Here is a 4,499-nt window from a genome sequence, read left to right as displayed (position 1 = left end):
TCTGACTATGTCCTCATGGAAAATGTTCTACAAACCACTGACTTTAAATTAAAGATCCTGGAAAAGCTTAAAAATGCCTTTTGTGATCTGGCTGCTAGTGCCAGCCAGAAGTGAACAGTCCTAAAAATCTTCACTAAAATGTGATTGAAAGTGTCATGAAAAGTTAATGAAAACAAAATGTTATGTACATTACACACTTAACAGGATTATGTAAATACTGGTGATGAAATAACGACAGAAAATAAGGATTTTAATTTAAAGAAAACAAAATGTTAGCTACAAAGACTCTTAACAGGATTATGTAAATACTGCTGAACCAAATAATGACAGAAAACATTGATTGTGCCTTAAAGTATAATTTATTGTAAAGAAAAAAGTAAATAATCTCAGTCACTGCACACAATAATTTGAAATGATGGCACTTACAAAATAGGCAATTCAAAGACTTTTTAAACAGTTTCTATTAGAGAAACTTAGTAAAGACTTTAATAGCCTCTAATTAGGTGCCCTCCATATGGCATGACACAACTGGAATTTAGACAATAAACTCTCTCAGAAAATTTAGCTTAAGAAAAAGAATGCTATTCTATTAAGTAGATAATATAAGAGGAACAATTTCCTTCAATATGGGAGTTTGCTATTCTAAAACAACACTCAAAGCCTTCAGATAAGTTGATTTTCCATGATAGGAGAAATTCAGACAATGAAAATTTCAGTCATATCTGTAAATAGAAATAGAAATATGTGGTTAGTTTTATTAAATATTTTTGAAGAAAAGAGAAATTCTTATGATAAAACACATTTTATTATTGTCTCTTCATATTAGACAAGCTCATAATGTTATTTATGCTTTCCTCTGACATACATATCCATTATTCTTGGTTTTTAAGCTATAAAGACAATTTTATTACTAAATTTTATTTTTTGTGGTATCATTGAATATATGGCAAGGCAATTAGAGTAAAAGGCTTTCACATAGGTTAGAGTTTCATCATTATGCTTGGTTTAATCTATTAGAAGGGAAGTTTCCCCATTTGGAAAAGGAAACATACACACACACACACACATACACACACACATAATTAGAAGCACCAATGTAGTGGATGAAAATAATTAAACTTATAGACCTTTTCAACTGGTGTTGACAGGCAAATACTTGATTTCACTATGTGACTTTTTAAACGTGTCTATTTGATCACAAGAAATAGGATCATGGTTAGACACATAATTTCCAAACTTACCAAGGGTCATATCTGTGGCGTTCCTGAGAAGTGACTTGATTCTTCTGAAAGAACAAAAGTTGTTATAGTCATGTGATTAAAGGAAGTCAGCAATAAAGTTTTTCTGAAGAAAAGTCAACTTCTACCAGTTCAGTGTTTATTTTGCTCACAATACACTAACAAAGATTACTATATTTGACCACCCTCAGGGTAATAATAAATAAGGATTGTTAGAAAGTTTCCAGTAAGCAGAAAGGTTAGGATTTGAATTTAGTGCTGCTGAGTACTAAAATATGAGCTACATTACCTACCCAGCATTTTTGTATTTATCATAGGTATAACCAGAAGGAAGTCACTTAAAGATTAGTAAAAGTGCAAAAAGGATATTGTTAAATTACATGTTAGAAGCCTTCACATTTTTAACTTGAAAAGAAGTTGTTTTCTCCCCTTATTAGAATGAATTTCACTTACAGAATAGATAATGCTCTTCCACATGTTACTAAGAAATTGGTGAGTATTAGCTACAGGTGACAGAAAATATTACCAATTTTTGATTTGAGAAAATATTAGTCCTTTGCAGTAGGTGTTGATTTGCCATGTTTAATCTAAATCTGTTCTTATGGTATTATCTCTAGGCTATTTTATTTCCTTTGGTAGAATTTCAAGATGCAGTAATTTAAATGAACTTACCACCACTGCAGCATGACATTAGTTTTTTCATAATTCTCAGGGATGATGGGACTGGAGATGTCGGAAAATGGTGGGAAAGGAAGATTCTGCCTGATCTGTGGATAGTACCAAACAGCATAGGGGTAGGCAGCAAGTTGGCTGAGCTGTTGGAAAGGCTAGAGGGAAAGACATTAGAAAAGGAACAGTGTATGAGTGATTGCTGTTTTCAGTCTCTGAAAAATATTAATACATTTCATTCATTTCCAAGATGCCTGTTAGCGTCACAAAAAATGATTACTCTGTGAGGGAAAAGAAGAAATTAAAATCTTCTATGGTGAACCATGTTGAAGAAACTTTCAGAAGGTGCCCTTTTAAGGTGCCTGAGGGGCAATGAGTAAATTGCTTTTTAAAGGACGATATTTAAAACTGAACTCCAAGAACCCACATTACTCACACGTTCACTTATCAGGGCCCAGAAGAGAGCAGTAGCCTACATTTCACAATTACTTACTTTAAAAACTCATAGATATTTTTGGCATTTTGATCTATAATTTTCTTTAAAGCCACTGGGGTCAAAGGACAGGCCCTATACCCAGGGTCAATATAGCTGACTTTCAGAAATGCCAGGAATAGAAAGAAAATAATTCAATTCCAAGCCTAGTGTTCTTTTCAAACAGTAGAGTTTTGGAGCCCAAACTGTTTTCCTTTATATAATTTTGGAATAGTGGCCTCTATTGATTTATAAGATTATACTTAATTGTTTTTATGTACCAATAATTGCATTGTACTTAGAAACAGTTGGATATAATTCTCTACATATTTAGGTGAATGTTCTTTGCTGAAATGAGGAAAAACCTTAAAAGCATTTCAAGTTTTGCTATGGACAGTTGCCTATGTAAAGATTAAAACAAATATGACATTTGGATTATTTTTTAAGATATTTTTAACTCACCTCAAGATAGAGCTTGAGCTGGCCATGTTCCTTAATAGAGAGATAGAGAGAAAGAGACAGAGAGAGAGAGAGAGAGAGAGACAGAGAGAGAGAGAGAGAGAGAGAGAGGAAGGACGAGGGGAGAGAGAGAGAGAGAGGAATAAGTTGCTATGATTTGATGTGTTTCCCAAAGATCATGTGTTGGAAACTTAACAACCAATGCAACAGGAGGTGAGACCTTGAAGAGGTGATTAGTTCACAAGGGCACTGTTCTCACTTAATGCTATTATCACAGGAGTGGCCGCATCGTTGCAAGGGTGAGCTTGTTATGACTGAGTTTGACCCTCTCTTCTGTATTTTTTCTCTTCCACTATGGAATAATGCAGCAAGAAGGCCCTCACTTGACAGACACTGTGGCCCTTCAATCTTGGACTTACAGCCTCCAGAACTGTTAACCAAATAAATTTCTGTTCGTTATAAATTACTCAACCTGTCTTGTGCTATAGCAGCACAAAACAGACTAAGGCAATAGTTTAGTAATTTACAACCACTGAACACAATGTTAGGTCAAATTATTGCTACTCCAAACCTTCATTAACATGAAAAATGTATATATGGTTGTCACACTCCTTTTAAAAATAATTACATTGACGTGGTAGGTCATGCCTATAATCCCAGCACTTTTGGGAGGCTGAGGCGGGCAGACCACCTGAGGTCAGGAGTTTTAGACAGGTCTGGCCAACGTGATGAAAACCTGTCTTTACTAAAAATAAAAATTTAACTGTGCGTGGTGATGCCTGCCTGTAATCCCAGCTACTCGGGAGGCTGAGGCATGAGAATCACTTGAACCCGGGAGGCACTGAGCCAGGATCCTGCCACTGCACTCCAGCTAGGTGACAGAGCGAGACTCTGCCTCAAAATAATAATAATAATAATAATAATAATAATAATAATAATTACAAGGAAAGTTAAGACCAATTAACTCTTTAGGGCCCAAATGAAGGGAATACTTGCCTTTATTTTCTTTTCGCTTTGGCCAGTGAAAGTGATTACAGAATTTGAGAAAAAAATAAAATTGAGGGCAAAATTTGATACACTATGAGGAACTAAAAGGTTTTTTTCTATAGTTGCAGTCATATGGAGGAAGTTCCATGGCTTTCTTTACATAGTTGATTTCATTTTTTAAAAAATTAGCATGTTGTGTATAAATTGAGTCATTATATGAGTCATTATTTAATTCAGTGACTCTGAAGAATTAAACACCCAGTTACTATCTTTTTTTTTTTTTTTTCTGAGACGGAGTTTCGCTCTTGTTACCCAGGCTGGAGTGCAATGGCGCAATCTCGGCTCACCGCCACCTCCGCCTCCTGGGTTCAGGCAATTCTCCTGCCTCAGCCTCCTGAGTCGCTGGGATTACAGGCACGCACCACCATGCCCAGCTAATTTTTTGTAGTTTTAGTAGATTCGGGGTTTCACCATGTTGACCAGGATGGTCTCGATCTCTTGACCTCGTGATCCACCCGCCTCGGCCTCCCACAGTGCTGGGATTACAGGCTTGAGCCACCGTGCCCGGCCTCAGTTACTATCTTTAAATGTGAAAACACACTATATCACTGTAAAGATGAAGACATGGGAGTTTTGGAGGAGGAAATAAATTGATAGACACATACTATTTTTCT

At 35.8% G+C, this 4,499-nt stretch overlaps 1 long non-coding RNA gene across 1 annotated transcript; it reads right to left on the bottom strand.

Moving 5' to 3' along the window:
- Positions 1-336: 336 nt before the first annotated feature.
- LOC116537231 lies at positions 337-2,793 on the bottom strand. The gene is made up of 3 exons (XR_004263030.1): positions 1,911-2,793; positions 1,242-1,285; positions 337-722 (listed from the first exon to the last, which is right to left on the bottom strand). It is a non-coding gene; the product is annotated as an uncharacterized LOC116537231 (long non-coding RNA).
- Between the last annotated feature and the right edge of the window lie 1,706 nt (positions 2,794-4,499).

This window comes from Sapajus apella, unplaced genomic scaffold, assembly GCF_009761245.1.
Source record: "Sapajus apella isolate SASKATOON/1434 unplaced genomic scaffold, GSC_monkey_1.0 scaffold108, whole genome shotgun sequence".
In the NCBI taxonomy this organism is placed as follows: Eukaryota; Metazoa; Chordata; class Mammalia; order Primates; family Cebidae; genus Sapajus; species Sapajus apella.
Note: the sequence above shows the minus strand (reverse complement) of the source record. Positions and strands in the feature narration are given on the sequence as shown.